At 39.3% G+C, this 13,787-nt stretch overlaps 1 protein-coding gene and 1 pseudogene across 2 annotated transcripts in view; one reads left to right on the top strand and one right to left on the bottom strand.

Annotated features, from left to right (window-relative positions):
• Nucleotides 1-13,787, top strand: part of PLXDC2 (plexin domain containing 2) — a 347,388-nt gene that overhangs the window by 99,708 nt on the left and 233,893 nt on the right. The window lies entirely within an intron of this gene.
• On the bottom strand, nucleotides 3,295-3,983 carry LOC102528115 (ras-related protein Rab-23 pseudogene; annotated as a pseudogene).

Genomic DNA, 13,787 nt, shown 5'->3' with positions numbered 1-13,787 from the left:
CTAGGTGATACCAGAAAGGCCAGCAGATATGCATATTCTTTTCTGATTGTGACTTCCAAGTGATCAAATGCTTAGATGATTCCTTTGCAGTTGTCTGACTTAGATCAGCATATTCTTGCAAGCTGAGCTCTTAACAAGAGGCCTAACTTGTTTTTCATTAGATCAAATATCTTCTTGGATTAACACATGTTCTTAAATCAAAATTATTGTTTCTATGTACACTGCTGCCATTTCACATAGTGAAGACCAGATGAAGTTAATCATCTATTTCTTTATCATCTCAGTGTGTGATCGAGCTTGATTTTATGGCGATAAGGTTCCTGTTTTACGATTACTGTCTAAGACAGACGCAAATGACTAATTTCATGGCTTGGTTTATTCTTATGCTATTGTGGAGAGTGAGTGTTTGACCTCTCTCTGAACCAAGATAAAGCTCTTGATCGCTCACTATGTGCTCTATTCAATAATTGATAAAACCTTTAGACATGAAATAAATCATTATAACCTGTTAGCTATACTATCCTATGACATTTGAACACATAAACCAGAACTAGAAAACCGACATCTCCTCTGGCTGTTCAGTAAACTGTCTGATAAAGCCAAGTACCTCTGTAACCAGTTCTCTCTAAAATGAATTGGAATTTTTTTATGAAATATAATTGGTCAGGGCATTTGGGACTTAGTACTTCTCCACCACTGTGATGGAGCCCAATACTTGAAGTCCATTCCACAGCCGCCTTTGTTTTTGTTGTTTGGAATTAATTTGGGTAGAGGTTTTTTGTTTTATGTTTTCTTTTTTTTTAAATTAGGTACAAGGAGAGGATAGATCATCTCAGAAACTGTGTTTCACTCTAGACTAGATAAGCATCATGTAAGTATTTGTTGTTGTTCACATTAAGCTCCCAAACTGGCCTAGACCTTGTTCCCAGGGAAGGAAGGGGAGCAGTTTATCACATGGTCAAGGCAGGTCATCTTGTGAACAAAGAGGAAATTTTCAGTCCTAAGCAGCTGCTGAGCAGAACACAGAATGTGTCTTTGTGGCCTGACACGGACAGGCTTCTGACTGCAGTGGAAATTGAAAGTAAAATAGTTACTCTTCTTTCTGATACCCAAACGGGGGGAAGAAGGTAGTCCTGGGATGCCATGCAATTTAAGGGTTACCATCTCTTCCATTAAAAAAAAAATCAATCAACTCTCCATCAGATGAACCCTTTTTATTTTACAAAATTATTGAATGGTTTTTAAAGGAGTAATGGAGCCTGGAATGATAATCTTGGTGTTTCTGAGAAACACATGTCTAATAAAAAAGGGAAAATGAAATCAAAGATCTCATTACTAGAAATAATTGAATGGAAGTCTTATCCAACTTTACCTTTTGATAAAAAGCTATTAAAAATAATTCATCACTAAGAGAAAATCAAGTGGCATGAGAGAGACATCTCTATAGCCATGAGTTTATATGGTTCCTTTCTTAGCAAGAACCATGTCCAGGTTTACATTAAATACATGATCACTGTGAGTTGAGAGTTCATATATTAATTTACAAAAATTTTAAAAGTTTATACCCTTGGCACTTAAATTAAATTTAGAAATATTCATATGTGAAAACACTACACTATTGAGTGAATCTCAAAGGTTTTTATTTAAATCTATCATTCTAAGCCTGGGATCTGTGTATCTCTAGCATCCTCTCCTTAAGGACGCCAGATTTCTTTAGAATGTAAAATATTCAATAAACCAAATAGAACTTTGGGGACCTGCCTGTCTTGAAGATCCAAGAAATCTGTTCAACAGCTTCACCCCCAATACTATGACTGTAGAAAAACAGAGCTATTGCCAGGATTTCTGAAAAGTTCGAGGACATTTTCTTTGTCTCTAACTTTTAGAGTTCTACTTCTTTTTTTTTTTTCCCCAAGAGAAGTTATTTTTACATATTTTAAAATCCTGTAAAAACCAGGTATATAGCAAGGGGTTAAAAACAAAGTCAGCGATGAATGATGGTCAGTTTTAACAGAGTTCATGCAATTATCTTAGTGGGAAAGCCACTGTCCCAAGTCACAAAATTTATGCCCTGTCACATGATTACATATTAAAATCATTTCTTAAAAGAAGTTATTTTGCACTTGGTGCTGACAGAGCTCTTGAGAAAGTGCTGTACAAATGGAAGGCTGTAGAAATTTTTAAATGATAATTTTAAAATACCATACAAAAACGTGTAAACAAAAAGATGCTTTAGTGTTGCAGGGCATTATAAAATCCGTCATATGGATTAAGACAACAGATCATTTCTTGTGCATTTTATAAAATTGTTAGCATAATCCTATAAGTTCAAAATTGCATTGTGAGCAGCAAAAGGTGCTGGGGGTGTGGCCGAACGCACAGGACGGGGAGTCCCCGTGGCCTCCTCGTCTCTCCTGAAGGACCCGCCAGGCGTGCGGAAGGCCAGTCCCACCTGGGAGATGCTCCAGAACTGAGACATTTATCCTCCTGTCACCTACCCTGGCAGAGAGGAAAACTGCTCTTAAAAGACTTTATAAACAGTACAAATTCAGGGAAAGCACTGAAAATTAGGTATGATATGTTTTTGGCACAAAGCACTTTTAAAATCAGAGCTCATTTTGCAAAATATATGTCTGGAATTTCTTATTAAAAATAAAAACTTAGAATGGTCAATGGTTCTATGAACGAATGAATGAGAGTCTACGTGTCCTTTAACACCATACTCCCCTCCGGCTCACTTCAGTCCCAGGCATTGGCATGCATACCCCCACATTCTAGATCCTACAGATATTGCACAAGGAACATCGCCAGAGTACACACGAACACTCTCTGGCAAGATCAGAGGGTTACCTTTCGATAGCATTTTCTGTAAGTATTCAGATCCAATACCATTTCCCAGAAAAGCGAGATGACCAATCTCAGAGAAAGAAGGCTCGCTATCTTTCCTTGGCTCATAATATTAAAATCTATACCAATATATTTAGGCATTTCCTTTATGTTTTCCAGCATTTAAAATTCAGCAAAACCTGTTTCTGCTATTTCTTATAGCATTCCTTCAAAAATAGGAGAAGCTTCGTCTAATGTAAAAAAATTAAAATGAGTCCACAGGGCAGTAAGGTTTCCAACAGAGATCTTGCTCCATCCTGAAAAGCACTGTGGAACAACAGTTAAACCTGTCAACTTCCAGAGAGCCACTGGGTGCAAAGTCTGCTAAGAAATCGTGTCACATACCACGACAGACGGATGTCCATCTTGCCGCACAATTAATTCAATCCTCTTCCTCCCTAAGATGTTTTAGGGCATGCTACAGCTGCTAAAAGGATTTCTGTTTTTCTTGGTCCTCTGTTTGTTGGGTCTAAGATTGATAACATCGCCACCATGAAGGGTGCTTGAATTCTGACCCAAGTGACTTCCACCAGATGCGCTAGACACCAATTTTGTTACTACTTGAGTGCACTGACTCTGGACCCTCAGCTATCTGTTGTTTAAGTTTTTGAAGGTGTTTTTCTGCCAAATATTTAAAAACCTCGCTCACATGCAGGCCCTTCTTCACCGACGCCCTGTAGAACCTCAGCTTCAGCTTCTTCTCCAGGGCCTCAGCCTCCCCATTCTTTATACAAGAGTCATCCAGGAGGTCAGTCTTGTTTAGCACAGGGACAGTTGGGATGTCTCCGACTTCAGCCACCACCTTCTCTCTCCAGCTGGAGATTCCCTGTCTGTGGTGGAAAAGACAGGCACCAAGCTTCGTTATGGCATCAAATTTATCCTGACCCGCCGTATCCCACAGCATCAGCCTGACGTCTTCATTGTCAACTTGCATTTGTCGCTCCAAAAAATCAACTCCAATGGTTTTCTCGTAGTCTTTTGTAAAAATGCCTTTGCAACACCACTGAACCATACTTGATTTTCCAAGTATGATTCCACATGACTCCATTCCCTACAGCCACCACCCTGATGGCCACTTTCATATCTTCCTCCAACATGTTTGGAATGGAAAAGGTTTCTGTACCAACTTTAATTCCAGGTGATCAGATCTCCTCTCTCAAATCGGCCCTGCTGCCCGCTGCCCGCCACCCAGGGCAACCGCTCCCCGGCGTGGCCTCCGACCACCTGGCACCCTCTTTTCTCGCTCTTTCCTGAACGATTTGGATACTTTTCACCAACTTTGTCGGAAGACAGGACTCAGCTAGAGTTCTACTTCTTATGTGTTTTTTCTGTACTGTGCTATGTGGCATAGATGAGAAAATCGGGACCATCTTTGAGTCCCCACAAAGACCACTCACACAAAACAATGATTTTTCCTACGACTTGTTATGGAACGGGAATTTGGAGGAGGGATCTGTACAGCAGCAACAAAAACTGGCAAAATGGAACAGAGGTTCTCTCTGTTTTTGCGGTGACTTTTGAGCACTCCAACTTCATAGTGTTTGTGAAGGTGGGGCCTTGTGTTCTTGCCAGCAACCCTTTCCTTTTCATCCCTATTCTCGCCTCTGGTCCCTTCAATTCTCCTCTCCTCCATGAAGGTAGAACACGTCTCTCCTGATGCTCTGAAGTTGAATAGTATCCAACTCCTGTCAACTTGTACTCATACCGTCAAAAGCTTGTTGAGAAATTTTTCTAAGCAAACGCATTTCCCTTCCACCCTTCAACCAAGGAACTGTGGTGCCAGAGTATACGTGTTTTCCCAACGCATTACAATAAAAATTTTATAATAATATATAACTCTTAAAAATTTGAGATAAACTATGACAGCCCCACAAGGTTGGTTTGCAGAGGCCATGGGCAACTTGTTACACCTCAGCTGCCATTTTGCAAAATCGATTGGCATACAAATCATCAATGTGCATAACTCACTGACCCTAGAGATTAAACAGTGTAAAATCTATGAAGGCTTCAGTGTGCCAGTTACGTTAGTGTCTTAGAAAGCAGAGCAGCAGTGAGTTACTTGCCTTGGGCTGTGACATCTCATCTTAAATTGCACATCTATATTGCTAGACAGTTTTGGAAGCTGCTGGTTTATGACTGCACAGGATGGCATGCAGTTTGAAGTCATTTAGCTTTTGTTAACAGGATGTTCCCTGTTTCTTTTTACAATAATATTCTGCAGGGTTTATGGATTGGACCTCTCCATTTTCTTGCACACTGTTGAAGGACCTCAAGTAGAATGACTGCTTTGTTGGAGTCATGGAGGTGGATATAACTCAATAGCAGCAATGTATACTGTGCAGTCTCATTATTTTGAAGATCTAAATACAAACCATTGATTTTCACTGAATGCATCAAAAAGGGTTGTAGCAATCTAACCAAACTGAGTAGTGATGTACTGAAGTTCAATATGAGGCCACAAATGGACTGTTACAGAGTTCTAAGCACATTTGAATATATGTAACTTGACAACTTTTTGTTCTTAGCATTCCCATAAGTTTCCGAGGCATGTGCAACATTAAAGAAACCTTGTGGGAGAAGAAACACTAGCAATCTCATACACCAGAAGTGACAAAAAATGCAGGAATCCTTGTTCATGAAATGAGCCAGGTCTTCCATCCAGTTACGGAAGATATCAAAACCAATTCTTTTCACAGGGTGACATCTAAGTGAGTCAAATGGCATTGATGTGCAGAGTCGATGCACAGAGATATTTGGGTGGCACATGAAACAGAGAGAGGTCGTGGAGGAATATTTACTCTGGGAAGCATTTCAAAGACCTATGAAAGGAGTCGATTTGATTGGCCTCATCAGAGTCTGCCTTGCTTTCTGAATTGAAGGTAGACTGCTTTGCAATGATGCCTTTGCCATGCTAGAAAGCCCCTCAAAGTGATGGCACGTTGTCTTTTGTATCAGGCACTTGGTGAGAAGCAGTGCCGACAACTTTAAAGGCTCCATTTTCTATTGTGACCATTGTGTTGTACCTGAACGGAGAGCTGGCTCTAATTGTCACCCCTCCTGAACCTTTTCCCAAAGCAATTGATACTGAACACGTTGTCCTTTATTGTGTGTGGAAATGAGGTGCCTTTTGGTGACTGGATATGTCATGTATGTTTAAATCTGGAAATAAATAAATCAGAGTTTATTTTCCCTGCCCTAAAGCTGACATTTAGTAAACATTTTTTTTAATTGGAAACACTTGTTTCAAGAAATAAAGAGATGAGCATTGCAAGTGAGATCGTGTTGGATTCAGAGGACTTGGGTATTTTCGTGTTTGACCATCTTCCGCTAGAGATGGAACAGTGACAGTGACAGCGAGGAGGAAGAGACTCTGGACCATTTGCTGGAAACAGGCTTCTATCTACCATAGTAATGGGACAAAATGGGATCAAAATGACTTTTGAGGCAGGATCCCAAACTGAGTTTCACTCAAGTCAGTGAAGCCTGAGGATTTTCAATGTGCTCAGTTAGCGTCGTTTCTTTAACTGATAAAGACAGAAAAGGAAGCCTGTTCATTCAGGAAGTATCTACTGACCCTGGCCACGGGCAGACCCTGTGGAAGACAGTAATGAGACAGGCGTAACCCAGAAAGGCATATCTGTGCCCTCCCATGCGCTGTCTGTCAGTCCATCTTTGTGTGAATTAGAATTTATCCTCAATTTCCTTTTACTTTCAAACCAGTGGTTCTCAAACTTGATCGAGATCAGAATCACCTGCAGGGCTTTTTAAACCACAGATCACTGGACCCCACCATATTTTCTTTTCTTTCTAAAAAAAGTTGTTTTTAAATTTATTTTTCCAGCTTTATTGAGGTATAATTGATGAATAAAAATGTAAGATACTTAAGGTCTACATCATGGTATTTGATATACATATGCATTGTGAAAGAATTCTCTCCATTGAGTTAATGAACACATGCATCATGTTTCATATTTACTTTTTTTTTTTTTTGGTGAGAACATTTAAGTTCTACCCTCTTAGTAGATTTCAATTATACAACACAGAGTTGTCAATTATAGTTTGATTTATATATATATATAATTGTCAATTATAGGGTGAGTCCCAAGAATTTGGATATCTGACTGGTGTCTAGGTGAGGCTGCTAGTCTGGGATCACACTTCAAGAACCACTGCTCTAAATAAAGGTCAGACGCTGCTTAAATGTGAGTGGTGACAGGTGTGAATATTAATCAAACGTTCATGTAAGTCAGTGGACAAATGCTGTAGCAGAAGAGTCACGGCTCCACTAAACTTTGGAAAGTGTGTTACATTTTTGTGTGCCCAATGTCACTGTGAAATTAAAATAAAACACTTTTAAACTTTAAATTCTGTTTTTATAATATATCTTAAAGAATTCCCCAAATTGGGCAGTTTTTGATAACTCATTTAAAAATACTTTTTGGTGAATGAAAGGAGTTATAGATTAAGCACTACTGATTTAAATGTTGAGAAGGAGAGCATCTAAATTACCTAACTGAGCCTGATGGACTATTAATAAGCGTTTGATTAAATGAAGTTCGTATTTTAGGGGATCCAGTTTGACTTTGCCTTGTCATTTGCGCTGAAGTGTCTGCAGCCATCTTGACCTGTGAATTGTTCTCAATTTCTCTCTCCTGAGAGTGTAATGGCTCAGAGCCCTCCCCTCCCTTTCTCCGGGAGACTCCTTTGTCCTCATTCTTCTGTGCTCTGTGTTAGTAGCTCACTGGACACAGCAGGTTTACAGTATTTCAGAAATAAACTTTAGAGGGAAAGTATCCCCAAGCATACTCTTTTCCCCCTGAAATCAGAAGTGACACACTCCATTGCACCTTCTCCAAGGGCAGGATCACTTTTCATTACTGTTATTTTCATCTGACATTTGATGTACTCGACTCAAGGATGTAAATTTCAGGGGACATGATGAGAAATATCTGAAGAGCCCTTTTGATCATCGCTGATTAGAGCCAAGCTTCTTTTCGGTTTTAGGTCATGTCTGTAGTCAGGAAACGAGCTTGATCTCCGGTTCTTTGGGAAGAAGCAGTAATTTTTCCCTTTCTACATACATCTGTAACTAGACTCCTATAAATGCAAAAATTGTTAATTTGTTATTGAGAATATGGCAACTAGGAAAATTTAACTATAGTTATAAGCAACGGTATGTCAGTAAATGTATAGTAACCAGCTCTCTGAGCAAAGAAAAGAGGCCTGATTTGTAGCATTTGCCAATTTCCTTGGTGTCAATACTCCCGCCACGACCACTTTTAAGCTACCAACCAGATATCACTGAAAATGGAGATGGCAAGAGAGATACACAGTTGATTCCTGAAAGCCAGTTTTCAGCACACCAGGGGAAGCCGACGGCTGTGTTGTGTTTGTTTTCAGGTGAGTGCAAACAGCAATAGGAAGGCAGAGGATCCCCAGGTTTTCATTATCAGTCCTTTACTTGAGCAAAAAGAAGTCTCAGCATTGGACCTTTTCCAAAGTACTAGCTTCCCACTTCCACATAATGTATTCAGTGGCTCTCCATCCTTCATCACTGTGGAAGTAACTCAGAAACTCAAAAGGAGCAATATGCTGAAAGCAATTAAAACTCCTCACTAAGGGAAAATAAATAAAAGCACAGCGTCCTAGCCGTATCTTTGTAGTAATGCCTCTGAGCTGTGGGCTGTGTGTTGGGCACTTGCCCCAGCACAGTGCCACACGATTATTACAACCGCTGTCACCCTGCACTGTGTCATTGTTTACCTGCATGTCTCTCTGTCCCACTAGACCCTGAGCTCTTTGAGGGCAGATGCCATTTTTTTTTTTTTTCGTGATTGCCAAACCTCAGTGTGGATGCTTGGTTAATAACAGGCATTTGCAATGGGTCCTGTGCCTCCAGAGAGGACAATTCTAAAGGACCATTTTAGTCTGGGTCTCCTCCTGAGAGCAGCCCAGGCCTCTGTTACAACTGCATTACAATTGAATTTTTCCTTCTGCTTAACCCTGCTTCCCTTAACAAGCTGAGGGCATGCTACAACAAACCTCTTGCATGCAAATCTCCAGTTCAAAGACAATATTTAATATATGAGATTTGGTGCATTGTATAATGAAATCGTTGGAAATTTGACCACTTTTCTGCAATAGTGCACCTTAGAGCAACATTAAATAATTTGCATTTTTTCAAAAACAACAAGCATCACTTGCCTGAGGGTGCAGTTAAACTAGATGATCCACTGGATTCTATAACTTTCTAGAAATTTCCCTGCCACCCTACATTTAAATGACCTGACTGAGCTGTGATTAGTGCAGCAAATTTCGAGAGAGGCTATAAGCTCTTTTGAGAAGGAGTGCTACCACAATCATAAAATCTCTCAGATAATTCTGAAAAATTGGTATGGACTATTGACCCATTTTTTTTGTAGTTTCATTGAAAATGTAGGTAATAAAGCTATGTCTCTTCTACCAGCAAATCCTTGGCTTGGGTGGAGCCGAGGCAGTGAGGAAGTCTGTGATTTCTTGTGCTTGGACTCCACAGAGCCTCAAGAACACAGTTGATTTCTCTGCAAAATGTGTTTTTCTTCTTTTTTGTTATACAATTAAATGACAGCATCAAAGTGTAGGAACCTCAGATATGGGGATGATTAACTTCAGATTCCTCGGCGTGCCCCAGAACAGCTATTATTAATACTGGGCTTGTGTGCCCCAGTTTTAGAATGAAGTTCCTATTTAATTATATCCCAGTAGTCCTCAAATGGATTTGCAATGCCCTTCTTACTAATAAGATCCCATTCTCAATTCTAGAAGATGCTTCTTTTAGATCTCAGTTAAATGGGACAGAGAAAACTTCAACACCTTTCCTGAATTACGGAAAACTGGATGTGCTATTATAATCACATTTGTGATCACCGTGATTACAAGCCAGAGAAATATATACAAACAGAACTGCAGGTACTAAAAAGCAACACAAGTATTAAACCAGAGCTAGATAATGTAGCTCTCGCTCTGTATATGTATTGATAGACAGGTCTACGGAGATAGATGATATTGACATTGAAATAGATAATATGGTAATTCACATTACATTTTTAAATGGTGCCCCTATAAATCTGGAAGTGATATGTCAGTAATTATTCAGGGTGCACATTTTTATCTTTTTGGGTAGAGGGACAGAAGTAAATCTCAGACTTGGTCTGTCTGATGTTTCTGCTGTTACATTTACACTGAAATAGGAGAAATAGGAGCTTATTTTATTACATTCTCTTGTCTCATGAATATAGCATACAGTTTGGCATTCTGTTAGTAATCACCTGGCCCTTCCCTCCCCTTCCCTTCCCTTTGTCTTTTTTAATGTGACTGAACAAAAAGCAAGACCTCAGCACTCAAGTCCAGCCGCGCTGGTCCTGAGACTTTCTCAACGGTGCCGAGTCCCATAATTACTGAGGTCTCCCAGGGAAGTGAACAATCAGTATTAAATATTTTTTCCAGCATAGGCTGGCCTGGAATGTGGAGGCAGGGTAAATATTAGGGGGAAATGGCTCTGATGACCTATCAATGCAACTGTGGCAGCTGGTGCTTGGGTGGTGGCTGTATCCAAATGGTTCATCCGGACGTAAATCCAGCTCGTCTTCCTCAGCGCTAACAGATGGCAACCTCATGGCATGACCCGTTTTAGGGCACAAGTTTTATATGCGCTTGGAACATCCAACTTTGCATAAAATGTGAGCATCACGACACCGTCACATTTCTTACCTCTAAACAGCAAAACCTGTCTTTACATAGATGTTTTAGTACAGTGTATAGAACATCACCTTCTTCTGTTAACTGCTTCCTTCTGAGTTTTGAGGTAACAAAATTACAGATGGGCTTAAGCAAAAACGAGTCAATAGCAGAGGGGATCGATGTGGTGAGTTCGTTGAGACTTCCATATTGGGCTAGACTTTCAAAAGATATGTCCCAGAAGATGGAAAGATGGCAGTGGTATCAAAGACACGAGAAAAGAGAGGATTCTAACTATGTCTGGATGAGCTCAGAAAAATATGGGAGTTTGAAAAGGCAAAAAAATAAGTAAATGAACAAAATGGGCTCAAAACACTGTATTATTTCATTATTTGGGCTTAGATCTAGGAAAACCACTTATTTCCTGCCTTATTCCTTGAAGAAATACAATACTCAAACTAGAAAAGGTAGAATAAGCATATTAAGATGAAACAACTATAATTAATAATAATAATAATAAACACATTCAGAAGGAATAAAGTATATGAAAATCATATCTAACTGCTTAAAGTTAGTTCAAGATTCCAGGCACAAATGAGTGACATTTTAGTGCACTGAAAATAATTGCAGATAACACCTCATTCATTTGTGCATAGAATCTTGAACTGATTTTGAGTGGTTAGGTGGTACAACTTAAAGGGAAGGAAGACCTTGCTTGCTGTTCTAAAGGGGAGAAAACCCCAACAAAATGGTCAGAAATGTAGTCTGCTCCATCAAAAGTGAACGTACCAGTAGGCTATATTGACAGGTTAGTTTCCAGAAAACTCAAACTCTGCATCCCAGTTAAGACTATGTGGTATTGTGTGTATTTTCAGAGAAAGATTTTACAGGGGTGTTGATGGAATGGATTTGATTTATTTCAATGAAATTATACAGAAAAGGGCACAAGTATTATGTGAATTAGCTGAAAGAACTTGGAATATTTCTCCTAGAAAAGACTTGAGGAGGAAGAGAGTTATTTCAAACTTTTGAAGGGCTGTCATATAGATGACCATTCAGGCTTTATTTATGTCACTCTAGTGAGCAAACGAATTATCAGCAAGTTGAAGTTACAACAGGTCTCCACTCAACGTAAGGAAGAGTTTTGTAAGATTGCCACCTCTTTAAAGTAGAAATGGACTGCTTCGTGAGATAGTAAGCATGTTCAAATGGGAGGTGAAGTCACTCTTTCAGGTTTATGGCGCAAGGAATTCCTGCATTACTTAAGAGATTAAGACCTCACATCTCCTTTCCTTTTAAAATACTATGTTCCGTTGGGGAGGGAATGCCACTTAAGATTTGTTCAACAACTATGTCAGGTTGTAACATTTGAACAAAGCAGTTCATTTGGGGCATTTTATTTTCATATATTATCAACAGTGGCAGAATATGGGGGGGGGAACTAAAATGAAATATCCTTCTGTAATATAGATGGGATCCTGCAAAAACTTTTGATTAACTGTCACCATCATTGCAACAATCCAATGTTAGACCAGTAAGGTTTATCAAGGCGAGGCTGCCAATCCAAAAATTGAAAACAGGTGGCAAAAGTTCCCTGGGGCACTTGGCATCTGTAAGTAATCAGTTACTGTAAAAGCCCTGGTCAGACACAAATTAGCTTAATTGCTGATGACATTTTTAATAGCTGAAGGACCTCACGGCTTTATTTAATTAGAATTGTAATATACTGTATACGTGTGGCTGATCACCTTTGACAAGTGTTTGGTTCTCCTCTACTTCCCAAAGTTGCAATATACCAGACGTTTTCCTTCAGTAATGCAAAAGGATCGTAAACACATGATGGGAGGCAAGAAACACTTATCTGTCTACTCTGCTCCAGTGTTTCTCTGTTGCGTTTTCTCTGGTTCTTCCATTCATCCATAACCAGCCCTTAAGGAGAAATCAGATACATCTGTACTTGGTTTTTGTTCAGTGGAAATTAAATCCCACAAAAACCAAACCGAGGTTTGAACTGAAAATGCTCATTTAAAAAGTATGTCGCTAGCCTTTCTGCCATTATATCCCACAGCCCTCTTCCCCCTCCCCAGTGGCTATAGCAGTGAATTAAAAGTTTTCTCACAGGGGAATTGGTAGATAAGGGACAGATAAAGACTTAAATTGCTAACATGGTTCAAAATTGGTACTTTCCAAGCCCCGGGTCTTGTACTTCAAAACTTCTTTCGAAGATGTGGTGGAGAATTTAATGGAGAGGCCAGGCTATTCAGTTTAGAAAAAAATGAATAGCTTGCAGTCCTGGAAGCATGTCATGGGAACATGTCTGTAGATTCCTTTATGCCATTGGCCAATATTTCAGTTAATGTGGTAAGATAAATTTTCTTCCAAACTTACTCGGGATAATATGTCAGAAAAACATTTGGTTTGTTGAAATGGTAAGATACTTGTAACACTTGAGACTGGTCATAAAACAAGATACAGATATATATATATATATATATATATCTCTCTGTGTGTGTGTGTATATATATGTGTATATATATATATATGTGTGTGTGTATATATATATATATATGGAAAAACAGCATAATGATTTCAAATACCATTAAAAAAAAATTCCAAGTGAAGTCAAAAGGTAACAGACTGCATATGACCCAGACAGAAGTCTGTTTGTCTACACATTTTCTGTTGTCTCCATGATACTGTGGAGAACTGTAAGGTGAAGTCTCCTTCTCAAAGGGGTTAAATCTGTGGTCCATGAGAAGAAGTAGTAGATGGAGCTGACAGAGTGTAAGTCATATTCCCACAGCTGTGCACTGGCTTGCCCCTGGCTGCCAGCCTCTCTTCTGTCCCAGGAGAAGTTTCATCTTCACAGGTTGCCTTGTTTCTTACTAGGCATTGATCTATTACCTGAAATGAAGGAAGCATTTTGCATCATTGGCTTTTGCCAAGCCCTTGTTATGTATTTTATTAGTTTATTCAGGTAATGAATGGCTGATTTATTGCTTGGGAACCACTTTCTGCTCATGACAATCCTTACATCTTTTATGTGTCAACTAACTAATCAGAAGGCTGGTTCCTGTTAAAATTTAGGAACAATAAGCCACTTGGCAGACTACAGTGACATTTCCAAGACAGTTCATATGAGGAAAATAGAATCAAGCTATAGACAGAGCATGCCTTTGTGTTGT

This window comes from Vicugna pacos, chromosome 35 (assembly GCF_048564905.1).
Source record: "Vicugna pacos chromosome 35, VicPac4, whole genome shotgun sequence".
NCBI classification, from domain to species: domain Eukaryota; kingdom Metazoa; phylum Chordata; class Mammalia; order Artiodactyla; family Camelidae; genus Vicugna; species Vicugna pacos.
Note: the sequence above shows the minus strand (reverse complement) of the source record. Positions and strands in the feature narration are given on the sequence as shown.